The 10,319-nt window shown below is 36.0% G+C and overlaps 1 protein-coding gene across 6 annotated transcripts in view; it reads right to left on the bottom strand.

Annotated features, from left to right (window-relative positions):
- Window positions 1-10,319, bottom strand: part of Lrrc4c (leucine rich repeat containing 4C) — a 1,134,576-nt gene that overhangs the window by 5,852 nt on the left and 1,118,405 nt on the right. Inside the window, exons 1-2 of one of the 6 annotated variants that reach the window (XM_010612541.2) lie at window positions 1,972-2,052; window positions 1,302-1,509 (exon numbers count right to left, since the gene is read on the bottom strand). The exons of the other annotated variants lie outside the window; for them this stretch is intronic. The gene's annotated coding sequence lies outside the window, so the exon portion shown is untranslated. Of the gene's footprint in view, window positions 1-1,301; window positions 1,510-1,971; window positions 2,053-10,319 lie in introns of those variants that run through there. 6 annotated transcript variants of the gene reach the window in all.

Raw genomic sequence — 10,319 nt, 5'->3', positions numbered from 1 at the left:
CAGACGTAATAGGTTTATTCTATTGTCCCAGTCATACTGTGACAACACCTTTTAGATTGAAAAATATCCCTCACTGTAAACTTAGATGTGGCCTTGAAAAGCTACTGTAGCTTTCTATTTTTAGTAGAAAGCTATCTAAATTTCTAGTAATAGTCATCATGGAAAAGTCCTCATCTGCGTGAGTACTTGTGAAGATAATTGTATATATATATATATATATATAATATATATGTTTCCTCTGCATAACACGCACTTCTTAAGTCTATCAGGCATTAAAAATGCAAGGAAATCCCCTGCTGCACAAAGTAATTAATGATTTTAGAGTTGGGATCCCAGAATCCTGCTCTTCCTTTCTTCTCCCATCTCCCACAAAGTGACCCTCTTCCAAATCTTGGATTCTCTGGCAATATAAGTTGAAATAACTGGTTGAAGGCAAATAGCAGAGAAACGAAGAATATCAGTCTTTACTCTGCCATTTGTTTTTTTTTTTCCTATTTAAAATATTTTGCAATAAAGGCAGCCATTCCCAGTGGTCCAGAGCAAAGTCCAAGATGTGAGACTTCCGCACACACACCATCCACGTCATCCAGATCTCACGTCTCACTCTGAACCTCTGTGATGCTCAATTTGGGGAAGGGGCTAATCCTTTGTGTATCTCACTTTCCACATCATGGGAAGGACAACGGCTCTGCCGTCCATTCAAGTCTTTTGTTAAGACTACTACATAATACAAGTAGTTATTACCTCATAATAATAAAAATATAATATTGAGTACACATGAAAAATAAAGTGATAGCCACTTTTTCTCCCCTCTTCCATGGGATAGGAGTAACAATAATATCTTTTGCTCAATGCTGTAGTACAACAAACCAATATGATCAGGAATGTACTGTCATTAGAACATATGCAAATATATTATATTGCTATCACTTATAGGGTACATGTGCCTCCTCTTGCTCTATCCCCAAAATTAGTTTTATTTTCTACTTCTTGCTTACTTCAAGGTCTTTGTGCTATCACAATTAATGAGATCTCCTATAAATCAGTCATAAGTAATGATTTTGAATTATAGCCAGTTCAAAATGAATTTACAACCTACAGCAAACACTTGGCACCTCGCACTGAATCAAATAGACTATTATCAACAAAAGATTTTCTACTTTAATATTCAAGTTATGTTACTTTACATCAAAAGCCATGCTGCAACATCTCTTTCATACAACATTTTTATTACATCAAAAGGAAATCAATTTAAGGGTATGCACTCTTCGTTACAATGCCCTCTGATAGCATTTACTCACAAATGAATTTGTGTGGGTTGTGAAGTGAATGGAATCTTATGCTTTTGTCCTTGTCCCAGAGGATATCTTGACTTTGTCAATGGGCCTTTCTGCCATCTTGATTCATGCTTCAGCAGCCTGAGAGCCCAGGGAGAGACACAGGGACGCGTTGGCTAATGAGGTTGCTTTATTTAGCACTGTGTCTTTGCTGGCTCAGCACAGGCTGTGCCTAGACATTAGAAGTAGTTCGGAAGAGGTGAGAGAAAGATGAATTAATTCAGTTAACCAACCACTCCATCCTTCACACACATACGTCTTCAGTGGTCCTCCTAAATCATGGGGCATCAAGAATGCGGACCCCATTCTCAACCTTAACTGAGACTGGAAATTGCACTTGGCCATTGGTATGACTTTGTTATTTCACTAACTTCATGAGCATCTGTTTCTTCCTCTGGGACTCTCCTGCCACAGCAAAGAATTTCCTTGAATCTGACAGGAGATTCTCCAGAGATCCATCAATTATTTCCTAGAAATTTTCCCCAAAGTTCGGTGCTCTGCCATTCATCCAATACTCCAGCTCACTGATTCTGTATTGTTTTGTCTCACACTTGCACAGTGTTAATCAAGTTCCCATACTGAAAAAAATAATCTTAGAATCACATTTCCCCTTTTAAGCAAATTATAACCATACCTTCATGTCTGAACTCACGAGCACTGCCAAACGTATGATGTGTTCACCTTTATCACAGGAAGCAGTGAACTCAGCTGACTTTTCAACAAGCTGTATCTATGACATTGTGGGAATAAGTTTTTCACAATATAAGCATGATCATTCACTTAAAATGTACTTGAACCTTCAAGAAAAAATTTCTGCTCCTTTATACACATGTGATGCCTATCCAATGTTCTGTCCCTTTATTTTCTTGAAGATCATTCTAGTGGGAAAATTAACTCCTCTAAAATACATGCTATATTATTTTTTGTTCAGGAAGAAGGTCACTCAGGGCTGACGGGTGGATAGTTTAAGCTAAGAGTAGGCAAAACTTTCGGCAAAGGGTCAAATCATAAATATTTTAGGCTTTAGGGATCACAAGGCATCTCATGGCATCTACAGCATGCATTCTGCCATTGTAGCAGCTACAAATAAAATGCAAATGGACAATAGCTGTGCTCTGATCAAAGTATTTATGGGCACAAAACATTTGAATTCCATATAGTGTCACATCTTTTAAAATATTATTCTTTTTTTTTTCCCTCGACCATTTAAAAATTCAAAAGCATTCTTAACCCCAGGGCACACAAAGCAAATGCAGGCCAATTTAGAGACTCCCATTTTCTGGGCTTTTGTCCTAGCAGACACTGGTGGTAACACTCAGGTTGTTCAAAACTAGTTAATTCCGGGCATGCAACACAACTTAGCAGAAGAGATGTAAAAAGAGCTTGGCTGAGGGGATTCTGAGAAATCTTTTTCTTCCACAGAGAAGAAGAAAATCATGGGGGAAGAAATACTTTTTTATTCCATTTCTGGATCTTGTTGAAAGTTTAAGGCGCCTGAATCAGTTGTAGCTGTCTTGTGGCCAAGACATGAACCAGTGTAAGCTAACGTTTTAAGCAAGGAAAAATTGCAAATGAAAACATTTTACCTTCTTGCCTTTTAATAAGCAGTTGGATTAATGAATCTTGGAATTGTTCTTTCTTTGGACTTTCCTATTATACAAAAGTATCTCTTCATTATGAAGAAAATTTTTGGGGTGTTTTCTTTCTGGTTATGTAAAGACAAACCACAAATTAATCTCTTTCTCTCTTCCTCCTCTCCCCAATTTTTCCTTCCCTCCTTCCCTTTTCTCCCTCACTTTTTCAGTTAATAGCAAAGAAGAGACAAGACAATGAAAAAGTTCCAATTCCTTACAGGGTAAGGCTTATGCCATTACAAATCTGGGATCTTCAAAAGAAGACAAATGAAATGAAGGCATTATGATTTACTATAAAAAATGTGCTGAGGCTGTTTTCTTCATGTTAAGAATACTGTAGTTTATACTATAAAATCATTTCTCTCAATATCTCTGTGGACTTTAAAGAATAGTATAAAAGGAAAAGGAACAAGTTAAGTAACTCAATTATAAAAGATGACTGTGTCTTCAAATAAGTTTTTAAGTCAAATATTTCCTAATATAGGATAGCTTTTCTATTTTATTTATTTATTTATTTATTTGTTTGCTTGTTTGTTTGTTTGTTTGTTTTTTGAGACAGGGTCTCACTATGTAGTTGAGACTGACCTGGAACTCACTATGTAGCCCAGGCTGGTCTCGAACTCACAGTGATCCTCTTGCCTCAGCCTCCGGAGTGCTGGGATTACAGGCCTGCACTACCACTCCCAGCATTTTTTTCTATTTAAAACCCGTATCTCACAGATCTGTAGAGTTTTCTCTATTCTCTTTTTAGGAATAGGTGATTCTACAGATTTTCAGGGAAAGTAAAAGTTTTATAAACATCCCCAGGGCTGACCTGCTAGATAAATGTAATAGAAATGCAACATTTAACTGGATGTAACCCGGGAACTCAAACTATCAAGTCAACAGGCAGGTATTATGGTTAAATATACTGATTTTGCAAAATTTCTAGAAAATTATTGGGTTTTAAAAATTAAGAATAAGGCTTAAAGAGAAAATTCTGCCACTGTATTTTTCTTTCTTTAGAAGTCTTACAGGAGAATAATGTACTTTTAGTGAGTAGAAGGAACAGCATTACAATATTATTAAATGGGAAAAAATAGTGTTAGAACTATTCATTTTAAAAAGAAGAAAGCTTCATAGAGTTGCAGTCAATTTGGTGCTAGGCTTTGGAATGTATAATAAGGATTATAAAATGCTAAAATGATCTTGCCTTTTGGAACTTTACATTCTTGTTGGATCTGTGAATACACACACACACACACACACACACACATCCTATGTTGTGTATGCAACATTTAAAAACCATTAACCATTGTTCTAAATTAATGTGGGCAAAGCAATGTGAAAGCTTTCCAAAGAAGATCTGGGATTTTATGTAGATCTTTAGGAGACTGGATTTTCAGTGAAGCAGGGCACTGGTCAAGGATGTAAGCAATGACTCATAAAAGCAGAGGAGGAACACAAAGTTACAAAAAAAAAAACTGGCTTAATGGAAGTAGAGGACTTCCTGATACACCGAAGGATTTCAAAGTTCTATTGGGCAAATCAGGGTCACTGCGTACCTCACAGAAGAGTTTGATTGGGATCACTAAAGATGCTGAGGAAGAATCTTGAGGCCCATAAGCAGGGAAAGATATCATGAAAGCACTATTTTAGGACATATCTACTTTTGTGGATCATGTGAATTGGAGAGAGAAGATGAGTTGATAAACATCAGGTGACAATAATCAACAACCCTGGTATTATAATAAAAACCAATGGAACTGATCTCCAAGCTAATTATTGGACTACAGTACAGATTCAAATTAATCTACCCTGCATAAAATCGTAGGAGCCTGAAATACCTACAAAGGCAAAATCAGCTTCTCTTCATGGTCATGTTATAAAAATATTAGTTCAAACAAAGGATGAAGGTACCTCTGTGGGAACTTGGATTTTCAAATAAGGAAAGCAGTATATTTGAAGCTCTGCTCATGTCTATAAAATGGCACACATGGAAAGGACGACCAAACATGCAAGCAGTTTGGGTTCTCTCTCCCACCTGAAATAATGCTGAAGCACAGAAAGGATGTCCAACGTCTATCAGCAGATTTAGTGAACAAAAAACAGATGTGGAGACAAATAAATTCTATTGGCAGAACGTTAGAAATAGTTCAGTGACTGGTAACCTGGCCCCTCGGAGGCACATCCTTCTTAATGGGAGTGATGTTAACAATGAACATGCATTTAAAGATTGTATGAACGAGATGACGCAGCATATACTGAAAGCAAATCCCTAGATCTATTCCTGGGCCTCCATAAATATTGTTACACACCCAGTTGCTCAAGGAGAAAATGTTAGGACTTTTCCTTGACTCTCTTTCTGTTTTCACATCCAGCACAGCACTATTTGGTCAGTACCGCTAAAACACGACCTGAGTGCTTCTAGATCCCTGTTTTCCTTTCTCAAATAAGTCTTCTTCATTTCTATGTTGAAACATTAAAATCCCCTGTTATCGGCTCTCTATTTTCATAATTGCCTTGCCATAATGAATTCTTCCTAGAACCATTAAATTTTTAAAAATACAAATATGTTCATGCCATCCTCCATGTGAACTATCCAAACCTTCATGCCCTTTTAGAACACAACGCAAACAACGTAAATCTCCTGTATATGATCTGACCATTGCCTACCTCTCTCAGCTTTTCACTATTATTAATCCTCTTTATTTTTTCAACTCTATTGACCATTTATTCTAATTCGTTGAGTTCCCTGGTACATTTTAGGTATACAATTTGATGACATTTATCTTTGGGAATTTGTACCTTTACATGATGTATCTTGGTTCTTAGTTTTTCCCCATTTCCCCTGCCCTCCCATCAACCCCTCTACCCCTCCCTATTCACAAAGATTTGGTTTCTGTTTTTTCCTTTACTAATATTTGTTCCTTTCCCTTCTTTCCTTTCCCTTACCCCTACCATTTCCCCTTCCCCTTGGACCTTGTATTTCTATTTCACATTGTCTACTATTGCTTCAGGCTTATGCCCCCAATATCACCTTTAGAGTAGGACTCCCTATGACTGTAATACATAGATTTTCCTTCTTTATAGTCTATTTCCCTTGTCAGAGAGGATTCCCTTAAATTTTTACTTTCTCAGAAAGTTGTTTTAATTACTAAAATCATTACTCTATCACACTTCAGAAATCACTGTACTTAATTTTCATCAAGTATTTACAACAACTTGCAATTTTTCTTATCATCTCAGGTACTTGATTCTTCTTGTTGCTTTTTTTTTTTTTGGTACCAGGGATCAAACTCGGGACCCCGAGCTTGCAGGCAGCGGAACCACTAAGCCAAATTCCCAGCCCTCTTTTTGCATTATAATGGAACATTAATTTCCACAGAATAGGTTGAAATTTATCTACTTTAGCCAGTGATATTTCCCCAAAGATGTACGCATCAAATAGTTGTTAAATGTAAGAATGAATGAATGAATGAAAGTTTAAGGAGAGGCAGATTGTAGGTACTTAGTGCTGCAAACTTGTTAAAAACTTATGTTAGTTCATATTTACTAATTCAATCCTCACTCCTAGTTTAGAAGCCTTTTTACTTAGTAAGAATTCCATCAATTTCTATAATGATGTTTGGTCAGTGTGTAGTTATTTTCACTGAAGTCTTTCCTACAAAGAAAAGCCAAGGAGGAAAAAATAATTAGTCTCCTTTCTCTTTTGCATGTTTTATGCTCTTTTGGGGGGGAGTAGTAGAATAGAGGTTTTCTGCTTTTTTCCTCTTTAGTCTACTATTGTCAATAGCAGCCCTGTTTTATGTGTGACCAAACAATGCCCTCTACTGTGTGTGCCTAAAATAACATGATACTCTTGAAAGTTCCTATGGAGAAGGCACAGGAATTGTTTTCAGGTAATGCTTCTTATACTTTAGAAGCTGAGGAGTATGATTTTCACTATATGGTATCTAACCACTCTCATAGAGAAGAAGACTTACCAGTATCAGCAAGCCGCTTGCAAATACCCTTTAAAACAGAACCATTTGAAAACCACATGCCTGATTCCAGGACCCATTTGAGTTATATTTTGAAAAATCCAGAACAAAACTCTACTCATTCTACTGTTACAACCTAAAGTAACAAGATTAAACAGGCAAGGGAGAAGAGGACGTGGTGTTAGCTCCAACCTTGTCTTAGCAACAAAAAAGTCAAATCTGCTTCATGCTAACAAAATCAGACCCAGAAACAGTCATCTTTATGCAGGGCTAAATGTAAAATTAATTTTTTTTTCCCGCCTGTTTAACCTTTCATGATGCAGGAGAGATAATCCTATTTGGCGTGAGGTTTCTTGCTGTTTATCCTTTTGATGATATTCACTTTTTGAGGTTGATTATTTCTGAAACTATGAAATTTAGATGACTACCTTGTTTCTCAAATGATATGGGAGTATTTGAGATGTTCAGGTGTGTGTTTGTATTTTTATGACAGCTATTTGCTCTAGCAAAATGCATAAGCAAAGGGGGAAAAAGCAACCTGAAAATCTCAAGCTCCAAATACCCCTTGATATTTTAGTCTTCTGGCTATGAAAACCAAATGATCCAATGACGGGACACGACACACTTGGGACAATGTCTGTATTCTCTGTGTGCTGGTATTGTACAGTCTGGATCCTTACAACTCCATGAAAAGACAAATCTCTACTCCTCTACCTCTTTCCTTTTGGTTCTTTTCTTTGTTCTCAGGTTCGAGGGTCTCCACGTGATGGATGCAGGCTTATCCTTTATCTCAAAATCAGGCACTTACTTTTTTATTCTTAACATGGAAGATTTTCAGAGTCACACTTTTCAGACTGTAACCACACAAAATACCTAGGCAATAACAGGTCATAAAAACATAACTCAAAATAGTTCTACAATGATGACAGAAGAAAGCCCATGTTCCTTACTGTCTCTACCCACTAGATGCCAGTAGCACTTCCAGTTATGAAAATCTGCAGTGTCTCCAGATATTACCAAATGTCCCTTAAGGGAAGAGCAAAATAGTTGCCTTAAAAACCACTGCCACAGTGTGATGTGTAAGACACTCTGCGATGCCTTGCCATACTGTTTTCTTAGTTTTATCGCCTAGAAGTACCCTTAGGCTTTTCTTCATTCTGTTCCTTATTATAAAAATATACCCCCTACTTTTCCTCTTAAGGATTCTATTTTTCTTTTCCTTGCCTGGAATACTCCACACTGTTACTTCCATCAAAATTATACCCAACAGGAGTGAAGTTTACAACAACTATTTCTGCTAGACATTCATCAGTCTCACTAATCCGATCATCCTTCCCTTAAGTGCCTATAAATCCAAGATTATAGCATTTACCAAGTCTGTGTGTGACTGAAAATATTTGGGAATATATTTAGCCTGTTTATTCATAATCTTGTTGAAGACTGACTTGATAAAGTCTAGCATTCAGTTAATAATTGCTGAATTGAATTACTGAATGCATTGGATATTTCTATTTATAGTCAAGAGCCAAGTTGGTATGATAATTTTATAGTAATGGATAGACTATTAAGGTTTATTGATATGACTCATATGTGAACCCAAAAGACTTAAGTGGTACATAACAGGATAAACTGTTTAGTGAAGGCACTACAATTACTACTAACCAGCCTCTACACGTATCAACTTATAAATTCAGATTATGAAGCCATCAAAATTCAGCATATACGTAGGTGACTGAAAACAATGGTCTACAGTAAAACATATCTGTGCCAGCAATAAGCAGTATTCTGAATACCTTGTCCAGAAAGGCAGATAGATCATGCAAAGTCAATATGTGTATCAAGTGAAAGAAAGAAAAATTGATTAAATGGCCCAAAAAAGTTTGGTTGTTGCAGATTACCTGCTATTTATGTAACTAAGCTGATGCTAATGGAATAAACATTTAAAAAAGAAAAACTCAAAGACATAAGTTTGTGTAGTATGGTCTGTGAACTCCTTGAGTTTTGCTTAATTTAACTTTTGGACTATGTTATTGTGAAGATAAATAAGTTAATATAGACAATAGGATTTAGAACAGTGTTTGGTACATAATCAGTCCTGTACAAAAGTCTGCTGTTCTCATTTTTTCAGTTTACTACTTAGTCCTTGGTGACACAAGAAGTCTTTGGTGGAAAACAATTGATAGATAACTAGTGTAATCTAATGTTAAATCAGTAGGAATTGCACAATCGAATTTTCCTCGTTCAATGACTCATCACAAACTGTCTTTAATTAATATTTGCTTTTCCATGAAAGTGTGTACTATAACTCGTGAGTTTCTAAGACAGTAACTAGTGGTTTTCCAACTATATGTGAGTTTTTTAAAATTATGTGAAATTTTGTTTAAATGTGGGAGGATACTTTTACAGAATGATTATTCTTCAGTTTTATTGTCACATCCTCACAGAGACTCATCCTGTCAACAGGTTTTAAGTTCTGCATGGAAGATGCAAGGACTGAAGCTCTTGAGGATCCATTACAGTTCTAATTTAGTATAATTTAGCTAGTCGATCTTCTGTCCTGCACATCAATTGCTTATGTTTTTTGTAAGTGTTCTTACAGCCATCTCATCATGAGCTACCGAAATCAAACTTCGGACATTCAAAACCCTAAGGAGTACACCCAGATCTGTCTGTTATTAGGGACAAGTGTCCATTGGAAAGGGCAATGTACTCCCAACAGTAATGCACAGGTGACAATTGTCACTACAAGCCATATTTTTAAAGAATTTGTGGCAATACAAAAATCAGAACAGAATGATAAAATAAGCTCATGTGCTTCACCAAAAGAGAAGAAAAGGGACCTTTTCTGTTGCACAACTTCCCCTCAGTTTGCTATAGTTTTATTCCTCAAAAGAATCTGCCCTGATGTGTTAATGCATGCAATAATTTTTTTCTATTTCTTAGGGTGTTTCTAGTGACCATGTCGTATGCTAAATGAGAAAATGTCATGCTCATTAATATCAGCAAAGAACCTCTCTCTATGACAGCATTTGACGAGACAAAGAAATATTCCATTCAAACAAAAGGAGCACAGATTCCAATGAAATTTATACCTCTTAAAAATAAACAAAAAACAAATTAAAAAATCTTTCAGATCTAATGTTCAAGCAAGATTAAATGTCACAAAATGGGTGCATATTGCATCCTATTATGATTTGCTATATGATGATTTTCTATTGACTTACACATTAAAAGGTGTAGGGAAGAAAGGAAAAAAAAAGAGTCAAGCTTCTCAAAGTATGGAAAATTATTTTTCTCCTTATAACTTTTCCTGTCAGTTCACAAAAACTAATGATTGTACTTTCATTTTATTTCTTTTTGTACTTGTGATATTCATATATATATAT

This window comes from Fukomys damarensis, unplaced genomic scaffold (genome assembly GCF_012274545.1).
Source record: "Fukomys damarensis isolate Sample0158 unplaced genomic scaffold, DMR_v1.0_HiC HiC_scaffold_27, whole genome shotgun sequence".
In the NCBI taxonomy this organism is placed as follows: Eukaryota; Metazoa; Chordata; class Mammalia; order Rodentia; family Bathyergidae; genus Fukomys; species Fukomys damarensis.
The sequence above is the reverse complement of the archived record's forward strand: the minus strand, read 5'-3'. Positions and strand labels throughout refer to the sequence as shown.